The 17603-nt window shown below is 41.2% G+C and overlaps 1 pseudogene; it reads right to left on the minus strand.

Moving 5' to 3' along the window:
• Positions 1–11934, minus strand: part of LOC149241262 (calcium-transporting ATPase, endoplasmic reticulum-type pseudogene) — a 60234-nt pseudogene extending 48300 nt beyond the window's left edge.
• Between the last annotated feature and the right edge of the window lie 5669 nt (positions 11935–17603).

The raw sequence follows: 17603 nt of genomic DNA on the forward strand, positions 1-17603 counted from the left end.
CCCAGACCAGTCTCAGCCGACCCAAAGTCAGCTTCATAGTAAGTACCACTCCTACCACTGGTCCCAGACTAGTATCACAATCTCAGAGAGTGTACCACTACTCCCCGACCAGTCTCAACCGACCCGAAGTCAGCGTCACAGTATGTACCACTCTCACTGGTCCCAGACCAGTACTGCACTGATACGAGGTCAGTCTCTGAGTATGTACCGTTGGTCCCAGACCAGTCTCAACTGACCCAAAGTCAGTGTCATAGTATGGTACAACTCCTACCACTAGTCCCAGACCAGTATTGCAGTCTCAGAGAGTGTACCACTAGTCACAGACCAGTCTCAACCGTCCCGAAGTCAACATCATAGTATGTACCACTCTCACTGGTCCCAGACCACTACTGCACTGACACAAAGTCAGTCTCGGAGTATGTACCACTGGTCCCAGACCAGTCTCAACCGACCCAAAGTCAGCGTCATAGTATGGTACAACTCCTACCACTGGTCCCAAACTAGTATCATTGATCCTAGATAAATGGAGGTTATCCTAGTGTAGGGAGTGCGGTAGATACAACGATGCGTCCATCGGTACTACTGCGGTCCCTAACTTGATTTCCCTACTCATTGATCAGATTAGAGGTACTTCCCATGAGTCCCAGACTGCATGGGTAGGATGCCTCGACAGGAGAACTAATCAATCCTGTCCTCACAGGAGAACACATCAATCCTACTACAATCCCCGTGGAGAACACATCAATCCAGGCCTCACAGGAGAACTAATCATCCTGTTACACAGGAGAGCGAATCATCCTGTTCCACAAGAGAGCGAATCATCTTGTCCCACAAGAGAGCGAATCATCTTGTTCTAGTGCACACCACCAGGGGAGGGTGAGTCACCTTGTGGTCGTATGTTGCTCCAGTAATAACCACAAGCCCTCAGAGCTCCCAGAGCTCAATGTATGCAACATGCAAGACCCTTGTACAAGGGTTTCTTGCCGACTCTAAGTCGTTTGGGAAAATCACAGATTAGATCTTTCCTCGGGGCTTTGACAAGGTGTATCGACTTGTACATCATCTTAATGCGATGGAACCTCCTTGCTCATTGACTTACCATATCCCAGATGATGTTTATTTGCTGGAGCAATCGACGAATATGAGATTCTTCAATAATCGAATCCCACCTCTGGTTGTTATAGAGAATCACAGTGGTATCCAATGTAAATCCAAACAACGCACTAAAGAGCTTTTACAACCAGACTGCCTCACACAAGGTCATGCTAGCAACAATATATCCTGCTTTGGCAGTGCTCAAAGCCACTGACTTCTGCTTCCTACTCATCTAGGATATCGAAGCAGATCCCAAGGTGAAACAACACCTGGAAGTGCTCTTACGGTCCACCACACTGCCTGCCCAATCAACATCGGTATATCCAAGTAGTCTTACATCTTCGATAGTGTATCTTAATCCATGAGAGATTGTGTCCTGAAGACATCTCAGAAGATTCCTGGCATCAATGTAGTGAGGCTCAACCAAATATGAGCTCACAGTGCTAACTGCAAAGCATATGTTCGAACGGAGGTTCACCAAGAACATTAGTGCAAATCAGTTTTTGAAACTCAGAGGCATTTCCCAAGTCTGGTTCGACATCACTACCATATAACTTCTAAAAGTTAAGATCCTCGAGGTAGTCACAGGCTTGCAGTCTATCATACCAAATCTTTCCAATATCTTTACCACATATTTTCCTTGAGATAGGAAAATTTCCCTTCGCTTCTACCATACTTCAAGTCCTTGGTCCTTTATTTCAAATTCAAAAGCCAACTCCCTCTTACATTTGTGAATGAGAGGGTCTGCACCTGTTAGAAAGAGGTCATCCACATACAACACCAGTATGAGAGGCTTGTCATCTTCAACCTTAAAGTAAAGGATAGGATCGGCTTCACTCGTAGTGAATCCCAGCTTCATCAAGTAGCTATCGATCCTCTCATACCATGCTCGTGGTGCTTGCTTTAGCCCATAGAGAGCCTTCTTCAACCTGCATATATGATATTTTCAATCAAATCCTTCGAGTTGCTCCACGTAGACCTCTTCTTTGATCGAGCCGTGTAAGAACACAGTCTTGACATCCATCTGATGTAGGTTCTGTCCTTGTGAAGCCACAAGGGTTATGATCAAGTGGATGGTCGTATATTTGGAAACAAGTGTAAATATCATAGTCTATACCTTCCTTCTGGGATAAACCACAAGCAACAAAATGAACCTTATACTTTTCCATACTTCCATTTGCTGCATGCTTTATCTTGTAAAGCCATTTTGAAGTAACAATTGTCTTGTCCAGGGTCTGGGAACTACTTCCCAGACATCATTCTCCATAATAGACTCATATTCTATGGTCATAACACCCTTCCATAGTTAATGCTTGACGACATCTAAGAATGATGAAGGCTCATTTTCTATGATTGTGCTCATGATGGTCAGGTATCCCTGATACCTGTTAAGTTTCTTACTTTGACGGAAGGTTCCTCAGGGTGCAGCATGTCCTTCAGCATCATCAAGTATCCCTCTAAGCCATGAAGGCCTCTTCCTAGAAGAGGAAGGCTCATGTGGATGAGAATCAATCAGATCCATGGGTTCTTCTACATCAGGCATTGATTCATCATCCTTTTCTTTTGGTTCCTTGGTGTCGGCTTCTTGAGAGCTCCTCAAAGCCGGAAGATTGTTCACCTTGTGGTAAACTTTTCTTTAGGAGTCTTGGAACCCAATGCTTGATGAGGGCATCGATTTTGTACATATACGGTGGTGATTGTAGTTTCATCCCATAGAAACTCTGGAAGTCTTTGATCATGTAGCATGGCCCGGACAACTTCCATCATCGTGCAGTTCTTCCTTCCCACCACACCATTCTGATCAAGAGTATGTGGTGTAGTAGTCTCCCTCTTAATGCCAACATCAGGTATGCCTGAGTGAACCAACTGTAATATATTGGAGGTCTTGCTTTGGCTTGAGGGGAATGGTCCCCTTTTGAGCTTTCCTTCGGCACATCCTAGACATACACCTTCTTTCTCTACTCAAAATTCAGGCATCCCTATCACCATTTGTCTTACACTGAGTATAGACTTATAATGAAGGGGGGAAAACCTCCAATTCCAAAGTTTGGACTGAAGAGATGTGTCATAAGACATGACACCTAGCGGCCTTCCATCAACTTGATATAATGATTCAACACTAAAGCCAAGAGTAAAGGCATCTTTAACATTATTTTTCCATATACGTACCTTGCCATCACTGAAGGTTACCTTGTAGGCTTTGTCTTCCATTGCTGAGCTGGACACTAGGTTCCTTTTGAGGTCAGGTGCATTTAATAAATCCTAGACTTTCTAGCCTTCTTGAATGGTTGTCCTCTTCCTTGATTCCTAGCTCTCCTATTACGTTCGCTATTGAATATTCCATCCCTTCGATTACCATGAGAGGGATTTTGATCATCATCCCGGTGTGAGTCCTTCCTATTAGGGCACTCCCTTGCATAGTGGCCTACTTTATCGCATATGTAACATCGTCATTTTCTTCCAGCCTTAGGTCCAGCCTTTCCTTTTGATTTAGTCCCAGAATTATTTCTTTTCTTAGCATGAGAAGAGAAGGCAGTAGGAGGACCTTTATGCATGTGCATTTCTTGCTCTTCTTCCCTTGTTTCTTCTTGCATGCATCTAGCCATTAATTCCTCGAAACTAGGGATTACATTATAGTTCAGAAGAGTAGTTTTGAACACCTACCATTCGTATGGTAATCCAATCTATCGTAGATTTCCTTAGAGCTGTACAATTCAAAGATGTAGGCCACTAAGTGCTTTTCGATAGAGTCCCAGATGGTCTTATATTGTTTTGACTTCTCCATTTTTCCATTTGTTCCAGGCAGCAGCAGATGCATTTGATGGAGGCTCAACAATATTGGTTCTCACATGATCCAACACTCCTTGATTCTCAAGGGTTAGATCGATAGACATCTTCCATATGTGATAATCAGCTTTCTCACGGAGCTTGTCTTCGGCAAGAAAGAGTGTTGAGGACCCCATAGTTCTTTTAGGATAGCCTTGCCAATCTTCTCTTCGATGATTGCTCTTGCTCTTGCTCGGGCTTTGCCTTCACCTCAGCTCTGATACCATGTTAAGTTATGGTATGTTCTATGCTTATAACAATTTACTTCTTTTTCTTATTATATTCCACAGATTAACAATTGCATATACATAAACTAAAGTGCAGATAGAACATTAAACGATCGACAGAAAACAAGCCAAGACAAGAGACACAAGATGTGGCGGCTAGCCAGGGACAAACCCCACAATGTGTGGGGAAACACTTTGATCAAATCTTCTTTTATCTTCAATAATTCAGCAGAGAGAAATAGTACAATAAATCTAATTCATATCAGCAGTAGCAAACCCTAGATCAGTAGCGTCAGCATTAGCGGCTTCATTATCAAACTAGGGTAGACGGTATCTCACAAACCGACTGTCGGATTGACTTCATTCCACCACCAAAAGTTTCAGCTTCCAGAGGAGTTTTAGATGAACCTATAGCGTAGTTTAGATGAGGGGATCTTCTAGGCCACGCAGGTCAATTTTTACTTCTGCAGTTGCAGCTTCAGTTTCAGCAGTTTCCAGCTTCAAACTAGGGAAGTCAATATCTTGCAAACCATTTGTCGGATTGACTTCATTCCACCACCAAAAGTTGCAGCTTTCAAAGGAGGTTTAGATGAAACTACAGCGCATTTCCAAAGATTATATCTTCTAGGCCACGCAAGTCAATCTTTACTTCTGCAATTGCAGCTTCAAATTCAGCAATTTCTGACTTCGAACTAGGGCAGTCGATATCTTGCAAACCATTCGTCAGATTGACTTCATTCCACAACCAAAAGTTGTGGCTTTCAGAGGAGGTTCAGATGAACCTATAGCATAGTTCCAAAGAGGAGATATTCTAGGCCATGCAAGTAAATATTTACTTCTGCAGTTGCAACTTCAAATTCAGCAGTTTCTGACTTCAAACTAGGGCAGTCGATATCTTGCAAACCATTTGTCGGATTGAATTCATTCCACCACCAAAAGTTGCAGCTTTCAAAGGAGGTTTAGATGAACCTAAAACACAGTTCCAAAGGGGATATATTCTAAGCCATGCAATTCAATCTTTACTTCTGCAGTTACAGCTTCAAATTCAACAGCTTCCGACTCCACTTGTGAGAGAGAGACCGATTTCAGCGCAGTAGAGAAGAGACTCATTTCTGCGCAGTAGAGAGAGAGAGAGAGAGAGAGAGAGAGAGAGAGAGAGAGAGATGTGATGATAAGAGTGAGTCCAAATGAGGAAAAGTCCTCTTATATTTATACACAACGTTGCTGGGTGAATAGATGCGACTGTTGGGCTTCTGAGCCTACATGAGTTGTAGGTTGGCTTGATAATAATTCCATAATCAAAATAAATTCATATCTCCATGAATACTTATCGGAATCGGATGATATTTATATCAATCCTACACCTCTCGACAAGAGGAATCTAATAAAAATATTGTCAACCATGAATTAGATGACCCACATGAAGTTTTTCCCTGGTTGCCAATTTTAACAGACCTAAAGTTTTTGCATTGATTATCGAGCACTAAACAAAATCACTGACAGGAATAGGTGTCCTATCACACAGATTTATGACCTTCTTGAACAAATCAAGGGTTCGAAGTATTTCAACCATATCGATTTGAACTCTAGCTAACACTATGTTCTAATAGAACATACAGATGTATGAAAGACTTCCGTGAAATCTAAGGAGGACCTTTTTGAGTAGTTGGTCATGCCTTTCAGGTTGACGAATTCCCTTGCAAATCCTATAAATTTGATGGATGGCATCTTGTGGCCCTTCACAAACTCGTTCATGGTTTTATACTTGGACGACATCCTAATATTTAACAAGAGTTGGGAAGAGAACTTTCAACACATTCGGTAGGTCCTCCAATCCCTGCAGCAGCACAAAATATGTGCTAACTTGGAGAATTTCACCTTTGGCATGTTCGAGGTCCAATATCTGTTGAAAATAGCAACAAGAAATGATAAAAATAGAATCCAAAATATTCCATTTTTAATTTTTCCTTGAATCAAAATTGTCAATTAAAATTGAATTTAGTCTCACTAGCTGCTTGCAAATAATTAATTAATTAATTAATTGGAGAAATTCAAGTTAGAAGTGTTTTTCAAGTCATGCAACATTTATCCCTTAAAATAAAGAGATTATCCCTTAATTAAGGAGATAAGATTGAGTTATATTTGAGTTATCAGTCAATTGATGCATGCATGAACTCAATTAGTGTACTCCAGATAACTGAAGATTCCCTCATCATAAACTCATGCATGTCTATTTTGAGAGAGACCTAGTTGAGATTAGTGTCAAGGACAGTTTACTATCAGTTGCATGTGGTTTCCTATAAAGGAAACTCATGCATGTATTCAAGGTAAGGTTCCTTGATGATTGCGCAATTCTGACAAGGTGTGAAATCAGTGTGAGAGATCAGTTTTCCACTTGGTAATAGAAGGATCACCTAGGAGAAACAACACAAGGAAATAGGAGCTTGGAGGGCAGAGAGGAAGGCTTGTGAGAAGTCAAGTTTTCCCGTGAGAATCCAGGAGGATTGTATTGAGAGTTAGCTAGCTGTGAGAGCTAAGGCTTTATATAATTCTAATGTATTTCCACCTTGTATGATAATACATATAGTGGGGCCTTTAGCTGAGGCTTTCCCCTGAGTATTTTTTGTGTTTCATGTGCATTGATTCTTCTTCTTCTCGTTATATGTGTTCAACTCGATCTTTCTCAATCTTCAAGCTTCCACAAATTGATAGTAGAAGTAGTTGATAGTATTTTGCTTTGGTATATTGCATTATCGGGTTAATCTACATTCTAATTTTCTACATAGTCTTAGAGAAAGATTTGTAGAGAATTTGTAGAATTTCTACATGGTATCAAAGCTAGTTGATCTATAGAGAAATTTCTACAATATCTAAGTTACATCATTGATGAACAAGGCGTGCATATGGATCGATCTAATATCCAAGTCATTCATGATTGGCCAGCCCCGACCACTCTAATAGAGCTTTGTAGCTTTTTGGGCCTTGCTAAGTTTTATGAGAGGTTTGTATTGGGATTATTTCATATGACTTGGTCTTTGAGTTAGGTCACCATGGGTAGAGAGAAATACATTTTTTCTTGCTGTGAATCCCAACATAAGGTGTTCATTGAGCTGAAGCACTACCTCTACTTTACACATATACTCACATCTCTAGACCTACAAAAACCATTTGAAATTGAGACAAATATTTCCGACTATGTTATTGGTGTAGTCCTCACTTGGAAAGGGCATCTAGTGTCCTATCATAAAGAGACACTTTTTGATACAATTTTGAAATACCCCAGTTACGATAAAGATATTTATTTTATAATACAGATGTGTCGGCAATGGAAACATTACATTTTAGGGAAGGAGACTGGAGGGGCCCAGTATTGTAGCAATAATGCTACAACTCCTGGAACTCCCTTCTTTAATTTTATCAACCCGGTCGTTCGTAACAAACTTGGAAGCGACGGTGCTGTATGCACAAGTACTAGCTCTTGCCACAACTGTCACTTGGTCAGTTGGCACAAGTCCAGTAGGAGCTTAAGCCAACTTCTATGAGCTCTTAGAAGAAGCTTTTTAATTGATGGATGAAAGCTAACTCGAAAAAAGCTAATCTAATTGCAAAAAGAAACTGAAAGCCAAAAAGAAACGCAAACCCTAGCAAACCCTAATTCTACCAGCTAGTCCTACTAACGCAAAGAAGAGCATGCAAACTACTGAAAGAGATGCCATTACTTCTATGAAGGTAAAATACATGTGTCTAGACTACCTCTATCTGAAGAAAACATCTTTTTGTATTTTTGTTTAAGTTGTTGGAATTATCATGCATGTGCTTCTAATTATTTTTGACTGTGCAGAGGTGGATCAGGGAGGAGAAATGCTTGGGAAAGGTTGGGAAGGTTCAGAGAGGGTCTAAGGGGTCCCTAACACCCTTCCAGAGAGTCTCACAAAGTTTGGCTGCCAAGAAACCGTGTTTATGAGCTTCTACAGGAAGTCTGGAGGGGTTCTACAGGATGTTCAGGATTTCTACAGGATGTTCTGTAATTCTTCTACAGGATGTTTCGAAATGGGATTTTGGAGCATGGATGGAGGGAAAAAGATGGAGGAATGAGTATGGAGGTGAAATAGGGGCGTGAAGAGGTCTAGGACTTGGTGGATGAGGCTAAGGAGCGATTGGATTTGTTCAAGGATGGAGGACGCGATGATGCACAAGAATGTAGGAATTAGGGCAAGGTGGGGAAAGTATGGCAAATGAAGGGTACGAATCATGGAATAAGGGGTGGAGCAGATTATCTGATGGATTATGGGTAGATAGAGAAGGATAATAGGTGCTCTGCAAGTTATTTTTCGAATTTAACAAATGAAGACTTGGAAAATCAAGAACCTAATTACCTTGACCTAATCTGACCTAGATAATAGCAAAAGAAATGGAACAAAAGTTTATTTGCACAAAATCAGATGAACTAACTATGTAACTAAGCAATCATAACCCTAATCATGCAGTCAAAACTGATATCAAGTTTGACAACTAAGAATCCAACACTAATACTTGCATGGTGAAGCAAAACAGCGTTTTTGTGGGCAACAAGGTCACCTTTGTCCCAACTCACGATCCCGCTGAGGGAGAGGTAAGATCAGAGGTGCTTGAGCCCCTTTTTCCAAGGATCCTTTATGTTATTAATCTATCCAAATCAATCTGAACATGAAAATCTACTTTAATCATCAAAAGCAACCTAAATAACACAACAAGTTTTAAATCTAAATAGCAGATTTTACTCTGAGAATGCAGTAAAGCCATATAAAGGTAAACAAAGGAGGTACTGGGCGCTTGAAATGGGCCCAACCCCAAGAGCTACAGCCTCCTAAGAGAGATTTAGAGCTGGTGCAAAGCTGGATTCATCTTTATTGATCAAGAAATGAAGAGATACATCAAAACTGTCCACAAGGAGAACTTGAAAATGAGCTGACAACAAAACTAATCTATTGCCTAAAAATCGAACTACAAAATGACTACAACAAGACTATGAAATGACTAACTACCAGCTAACCAAAATGAGGCCCTAAGCCTTCTTATTTATACAAATTGAGGACCTCAACAGTCCTCCTAAACTTTAGGGACTCGGCTGCCCAAGACTTGTAGTTAACAGCAGTCCTACTTGACTTGCTTGGCTGCCCTTGTGCTAATTGGTTTGGTGTCCTTTGAACTCCGAGCTGATGGTGGATAATTCGAGGTAAGGGCCCATAAATGAAGGGGACACCTTCCTACAACTCCTCTCCCTTGTTCTCCCACGAATTTGGCTGCCAAGTGCTCATTAAGACCTTCAATTTTGTCTCCAAATTGAGCAAAAAGGCTACACAAAGCACACATTAGACTTGTTGGCATAATGACTAACCCAATTCACTCTATTAGCATAAATATAATTAAAAACATGCAATAAACTAATGAGAATGGTGGATTAAGTCGAATTAGGAGGTTGAATGAGCCCAAATAATTATCCATTTTTGGGGCTCATCATCACCCCCCTACTGAAAGTGTTGCTCATCCTCTGAGCAACCAATCTATCTCCTCATCTTTGATGGCCTTGGTGGCCTCCCTGTCATGCCAAGATTCTGAAGTGATGTCCTCTTCTCTGTCATGAAACCATGCTTCTTTGTTCTTCCCACTGCCTGTGCTCCTTTTCCTAGAGAAGTTTCAGCTTTGGTATGATTGTGCAAGTATATTCAATCTGATGGTGGCAATGGTGGTGAAAGGAGATGAAACCCATGGAGGATGGAAGAGAAGAGTGGTTGCATGCCTCCTCAACAGACTTCAAGCTTCAAATCCCTCTCCATACTTGATTCTGGCTTGCCCAAAGGCTTCTACAGGATGTTTCTGGTAAAAATACAATACTTCCTGTAGAAAGTCCTGTAGCTTCCTGTAGAAGGTTGAACCATGACTAAATTGTGTCCGAACCCTGAAAAAAATGAGTGTTCATGGAGGGGATGGATGCGCTTAGGGTGGCCAACACAGGTGCTGCCTCCTTAGCTAAAATCTCGGCCAATTTCTCCTTCTGCTGCCCTTTCTCTAAACTTCCTGTAGAAAGTCCCAAACAACGCAAAGCCTTTGAACTCATTTGATGAAACTTCCTCAAGAGTAATTCCCTTGATGCATCATCTAATTCAACAACTGATCCATCTGCAAGTTGTTGAAAAGCACTCCTTTCAAGCAAATTTTCCATGGCGCCCTTCACTAGCAGACGATTTTGTCCCATTGGTTCCATGACAATAACACCCATGGATTTTCGATCACAATCAAACTCCAATAAAGCCCGCCTCTTTGATCTCTGTATCCACCAATCACAATTGCCCAATTTCATTATGCCACTGTTGAGAATGGCACTTGTATCACCTGCCATTGGGTCTGGAACTCCCATTTTTCAACCAATACCTTCAAGGCTGCCTCAGTGGGAATACCAGTAGCACGGAACTGGTGACCTTGACAAGATATCCCTGCATCATTGCAAACTGCAGCAACTTCTGCCAGAGTTTCTAAATTTTCCCCCATATTATGTGCAAGCCAATCCAATATTTTTCCATCCTCAGGATTATATGTTGTTCCTTCAACAGTAAACTCTCTAAGTGAACCAGCACTGTGCCCTATGGCTATAAACTCACTGACAGACAACTGATTGGTTGTAAGAGTACCTGTCTTATCAAAGCAAATCACTGTGGTGCAACCCAAAGTCTCCACGCTCGGTAACTTATGCACAATAGCATTCTTTTGTGCCATCTTACAAGTGCCAAGAGCCAAACATGTAGTAATTACAGCAGGCAATCCCTTTGGTATAGCAGCAACTGCCAAAGCAACAACAATCTTAAAGTAGTACGTACATTTCTCAAAGGAAAACCTGATATTTTTTTATTTTTTATTTTGGCCACCCATCTATGACTTCCCATGAAAGAAAATATTTGTAGTTCATGATCCAAACAAGAATACAAATGGCACCAATCACTGTTGTCAATCTTTCACCAAATTCATCTAACTTTCTTTTCAAAGGGGTATCATGACATTCCATTGAAGCTTCCTGAATTTGTGCCTGAATTTTACCTATTTCTGTAAACATGCCAGTGCTCACAACAATGCATGTGCAGCAGCCATTGGTAACTGTAGTTCCTGCAAACACCATGCATTCTTTTGACTGCAACTCACAGTCACACAAGGTGGCTGGATATGTTCTTTTGACTACAGGCATGCTCTCTCTGGTCAGGGAGCTCTGCTCCATCCTAAAGGTGGATGTCTTGAGGGACACAATTCTCATGTCTGCAGGAACCTTGTCTCCCACCTTCAGTTCCACTATATCTCCTGGAACAAGTTCTCTGGAGGGAAGATCTACAACATAATGTCCATCTCTCAAGACCTTTGCATGATCAGATTGCATTTCTTTGAGAGCTTCCAAAGCCTTCTCAAAATTATTCTCCTGCCATACTCCAACAATGGCATTGAGGATGAGAATCAGGAGAATGGCCAGGGGCTCTACATAGGCTGTTATGCCCTCCTTAGAAGACACATTATCACGAAAGTAGGCGAGAAGAAATGAAATGCTAGCTGCCAGCAGAAGTATTTTAACAACTGTATCATCAAATTGCTCCACTACCAACTTCCACAAAGGTGTACCATTTTTCTTCTGGAGCTCATTCCATCCATATGTTTGACGGCGTTTTTCCACTTCATGAGAATTTAAACCATTCTCTAAGCTCACATCATATTCTTCTAAGCATTCTTCAACAGTTTTAGACCAAGTAGGGAATATCTTGTCCTCCATGGACTATGAAATAGATGATCAGATTTTGAATTCAAATAGATTGCTCCACCATTAACAGATCTATAATGTGTTTGAAAAACTCCAAAATCAATACTTTCAAGAACCCTCGTAACCTTGGACACGGGCTTTAACTACTTTTCTCATTTCAATCTTGAATTTTGACAAAAATCTCGGGTTTTCCTTCTGCAGAGCTGTTTTCTGCGTTTCCTATAGACGACTTCCTGTAGAAACGCCTGTAAAGTGCCCCTGCACCTCTAAGTGAGCCTGATACGTGGGATAATTTCGAAAACGGGTAGAAAACCCGATGGAGGACGACTGGTTAACAGATTGTGGGAGTAGAGGACGCGTACTTCGGCTAAGGACGTTACAGGTGCAAATGAATCAGCGGGTGGTGAGAGTCAGCCGAGCATTTTTCAATTACGGCATGATTTGTGGTGAGGGAGTGAAGTGGCTAGGGGTACGTGGCCACATGCAAACTACAGTGCTATCATGAACTGCATGTTCTCTTCTAGATCAGTTGCACTGGAGTTCAAACGGCCAACACTCCCTGTTTTTTAATTTTCACGTGAGTCGACTATCCACGTATACTGCATGATTTCTGGCTGAGCGCTAGAGAAGGCACTGTTGGGTTAACTTTGCTAGATTCCTGGCTTAATCTCACCATTTCATTCATTTATGCACTTTCAAATCATATTGATGCAAATAGAGGAACCGATTTAGACACATACCTGTAAGTCGGCGTGCTGCTGTGTCCTTTTTGTTGCTGCATGCATTTGTTTCTTTGGTTGCATGAGGGCTTGGCTGATGATTTTTGGTTTTTTTTCTTGTGTAGCTGTCCTCTGCCCAGATACATGCTTCAGGAGTTCATTTCCACGCTCAGATCTGCACCTTCAGGCTGGTGCTGCTACATTTTCACAGGACCAGAACTTGTCTTCACCATTGCTCCCAAAAGGTAAACTGGATCGATCTGAAACTTATTGAGCATGTTCCTATCATCATTATGCATCTCCCATAGTAAAATTGCGATCAATGGATGCACAGATTTCGAGAAAAATGGAAAATGGTTGAAGATTTCAGAGATCAATTTCTTGGAAACCGTGCATCGGAATTGGCTGAAACTGCTTGGGTAGGCTACTATCACCCAAGTGCATCTCCCCATGAAATAGGTTTTGAAACGGATGCACGGATATGGAGAAAATGCGAAAATGGCTGATGGTGATGGAGGCTAATTTCTTGGAAACCGTGCACCAGAATGGCCTGAAACTGCTCGAGCATGTTTCCATCATCCCTATACAATTCTCTGTAAAACGGTTTTTTAAATGGATGCATGGTTTTCAAGTTATGGCAAAAACAAATTTTGTTCTATGTATTTTCTCTTCAAAGCATTTTGCAAGTTTTTGCATGGTAAGAAAACTGAGCTTAGGTTGTGATGTAGGCATGGAGATGATGGAGGAGGAGGTTGAAAAGTGCAGGAGGACTTCTGAACCCTTGAGGAAGCTACCATGTTCGCCAAACCACCTTTTTGAAATCCATTTCTAGCTTCTTACAACTTCTACAGGAACTTCCTGTAGAAGCACAATGAGAAGCACAATGAGGTGGAAAAGATGATGGAAAAGGGTGAGAAATGGTAACATGGATTCTTGCAGGCATAACCAATGGATTCCAAGCTTTAGACCCCCTTCCAAAATCGAATCTGACTCGCTTGAAGGTTCTACAGGATGTTGCCTGTAGAAATATAGAACTTCCTCTAGAAGGCACAAAAACTCCTTTGTCTTTGTTTTGAGTGATCCTCCTGACCTGCAATGTCATTGCTGCAACCTGAAATTATTCAATGGAAATTAGATTTATTTTTCTTTTTCTTTTTCTCTTTTTTTTTGAAAAACAACTGGGGCGCCTCATGGAGGTTTTCACCCTAATTGCCTGCCCTGGGTGCCTCCAAGGGAGGTTTTCACCTAGAGATCTTATTCTCGTTTCTCTTTTTTTTTTTCCAACCCATTGACTGCCTCATGGAGGTTTTCAATCAATGAGCCAATCTAAGGCGCCTCCGAGGAGGTTTTCACCTTAGATTTCTATTTTCCTCCTTTTTCATTTTTTCCTTTTTCTTTTTTCTCTTTTTTCTTTTTTTTCTTTTTTTTTTTTCTACCCTATCCTACTTGAAAAACAAAATCGTTCTCAAGTATAAGAATACTTCCAATGGAGCCATTTGCACATCGAGATTAGAGGTAAACTGATGTGGAGGATTGAAATGCATGCTTTGACAGCTATCCAGATCTCAGAGACCAAATGATTTGACTTTGAAGGGATAAAACATAGCTGAAGAAGAGAGTACTTCTACAACTTAGTGACCTTCTGAAACCATATCTCAATATAGCTCTGATATCCTTGGTTCTTTTGCTAATCTGGATCATGTTTCATGTCACCTTCTAACATGACTTCCTCATCTTCGTCTTTTTGCTGATATTTCTCTTGAATACATGGAAGATTTGATGGTAACCATGAAGGATCTTTCTTTATCTCTGCTTCTGATGTCTTCTCTTCATCAAGTAAAGCCCATGGTTCTTTGATTTCCTCTTCTGAATCTTCTTTTGCATGATGTGGTCCTTCAATGCTTTCAAGATAATCTCTGCTTTGCAACACTCTTCCTGAGCTATAGTGAAGATCATCGAGCTCAAGAGGAGTCATTTGGACATGTTGTGTCTCAGCATTGCAATTTTGTTGAGCTACTCCAATGGACAAGTTTGGAAATGGCGGTATGGGTAGCTCAGTGGGGGTGTATATTCGAGATGGATGCAGATGGGGTTGTGGCTGGGTAGGCATTTGGGGTTGCCTTGGTGGAGGAGGAGGTGATGGTTGTGGATGAGCAGATGGTGGAGGAAAAGAAGTGGGAGGAGTGTTGTACTGGGGCCTCCACCCCTGATGAGGTGCATTCCACTGAGGTTGTGGCTGAGCATAAGAGTGAAATGAATGAGCAGCTATTTGGGCATAATATGGATCCATGAAGGAACACGGAGGAGGTGTGAACCAGGAAGGATGAGCAAGGGGACCCCAAGAAGGCATGAAAGTGGCTTGATAGGGGTCATAATAGGTCTCGGGTGTCCCTTGCAGCTCCTGCTGGTAAGATCTAGGTCCATGCGGCCTCCTTTGGTTCATATAATAGAGTGATTCAGTGGCTCCTTTGGCTCTCTGATATGCAGCTTTGATTCTGGGTAAGGAAGGGCACTGATCTATAGGATGGTATTCTTCACAGACAAAACACACTTCTATGGAGTACAATGGACATTCGTTCCTAGGATGCTTTCTAGTGCACCTAGGACAAAAAATGGCCAAAGCCCTCTTGGCTTCTTCTTGCTTCTTTTGGACCCACAAGGTATCCAGTTGCATGGCAAGAAACTGCCTCATATCACTCTTGAAATCTTCGATCTAATTTGCAAATTCATTTTTGGATAAGGTACTGCTCCCAACATTTCTGCTTGTAGCCATTCGCTCCAGAGGAATGTTTTCTTCTTCTTCTCCCCTAGAGGTTCTTTAAAGATGCCTTGATGTCCACCTAGGGCTTCTTCTTAATCACAGCCATCGAAGAAGAGAGAAGGTTGGCTGTGTAAGCGGTGGGGGGGTGTTGTGCAAATATTTTTCTAAATTACCTCTACTCCTACAAGGCATGAAATGAAATCTTTTTGGTTGATTTTTGCTTTTTTCTACTTCTACCTGCAAAACTGAAATAGATTGAACTGCAACTAACTATCTTGCTAAAATGAAAATGCGAAATTGAAATGAAAGTAGGAAAGGACTAATCTATTTTGCCCAAATGAAATTGCAAGAATGAAATGCTAGTCTACGCTTGCAGAATTGAAATGCTAATCTACTCTTGCAGAAATGAAATTGCGGAATTGAAATGCTAGTCTATGAAAGCGGGAAATTCTAATCTATGTTTGCACAAACGAAATTGCATAATGGAAATGAAATAAACTACTTAGCAGAAGATTGTAGTGGAAAATAGAAGAAAAGTAGCAATCACCAATACTCTGACGCTTCCCCAGCAACGGCGCCAAAAAGATGGTGGGCCCTAGTATTGTAGCAATAATGCTACAACTCCTGGAATTCCCTTCTTTAATTTTATCAACCCGGTAGTTCGTAACAAACTTGGAAGCGACGGTGCCGTATGCACAAGTACTAGCTCTTGCCGCAGCTGTCACTTGGTCAGCTGGCACAAGTCCAGTAGGAGCTTAAGCCAACTTCTATGAGCTCTTAGAAGAAGCCTTTTAATTGATGGATGAAATCTAACTCGAAGGAAGCTAATCTAATTGCAAAAAGAAACTGAAAGCCAAAAAGAAATGCAAACCCTAACAAACCCTAATTCTACCAGCTAGTCCTACTGACGCAAAGAAGAGCATGCAAACTACTGAAAGAGATGCCATTACTTCTATGAAGGTAAAATACATGTGTCTAGACTACCTCTATCTGAAGAAAACATCTTTTTGTATTTTTGTTTAAGTTGTTGGAATTATCATGCATGTGCTTCTAACTATTTTTGACTGTGCAGAGGTGGATCAGGGAGGAGAAATGTTTGGGAAAGGTTGGGAAGGTTCAAAGAGGGTCTAAGGGGTACCTAACACCCTTCCAGAGAGTCTCACAAAGTTTGGCTGCCAAGAAACTGTGTTTATGAGCTTCTACAGGAAGTCTGCAGGGGTTCTACAGGATGTTCAGGATTTCTACAGGATGTTCTGTAATTCTTCTATAGGATGTTTCAGAATGGGATTTTGGAGCATGGATGGAGGCAAAAAGATGGAGGAATGAGTATGGAGGTGAAATAGGGGTGTGAAGAGGTCTAGGACTTGGTGGATGAGGCTAAGGAGTGATTGGATTTGTTCAAGGATGGAGGACGCGATGATGCACAAGAATGTAGGAATTAGGGCAAGGTGGGGAAAGTATGGCAAATGAAGGGTACGAATCATGGACTAAGGGGTGGAGCAGATTATCTGATGGATTATGGGTAGATAGAGAAGGATAACAAGTGCTCTGCAAGTTATTTTTCGAATTTAACAAATGAAGACTTGGAAAATCAAGAACCTAATTACCTTGACCTAATCTGACCTAGATAATAGCCAAAGAAATGGAACAAAAGTTTATTTGCACAAAATTAGATGAACTAACTATGCAACTAAGCAATCATAACCCTCAGCATGCAGTCAAAACTGATATCAAGTTTGACAACTAAGAATCCAACACTAATACTTGCATGGTGAAGCAAAACAACGTTTTTGTGGGCAGCAAGGTCACCTTTGTCCCAACTCACGATCCCACTGAGGGAGAGGTAAGATCAGAGGTGCCTGAGCCCCTTTTTCCAAGGATCCTTTATGTTATTAATCTATCCAAATCAATCTGAACATGACAATCTACTTTAATCATCAAAAGCAACCTAAATAACACAACAAGTTTTAAATCTAAATAGCAGATTTTACTCTAAGAATGCAGCAAAGGCATATAAAGGTAAACAAAGGAGGTATTGGGCGCTTGATATGGGCCCAAACCCAAGAGCTACAGCCTCCTAGGAGAGATTTAGAGCTGGTGAAAAGCTGGATTCATCTTTATTGATCAAGAAATGAAGAGTTACATCAAAATTGTCCACAAGGAGAACTTGAAAATGAGCTGACAACAAAACTAATCTATTG

The sequence above is a fragment of the Pinus tabuliformis genome, chromosome 8, assembly GCF_031772625.1.
Source record: "Pinus tabuliformis cultivar Carrire ecotype Pingquan chromosome 8, CPIR1, whole genome shotgun sequence".
Classification (NCBI taxonomy): Eukaryota; Viridiplantae; Streptophyta; class Pinopsida; order Pinales; family Pinaceae; genus Pinus; species Pinus tabuliformis.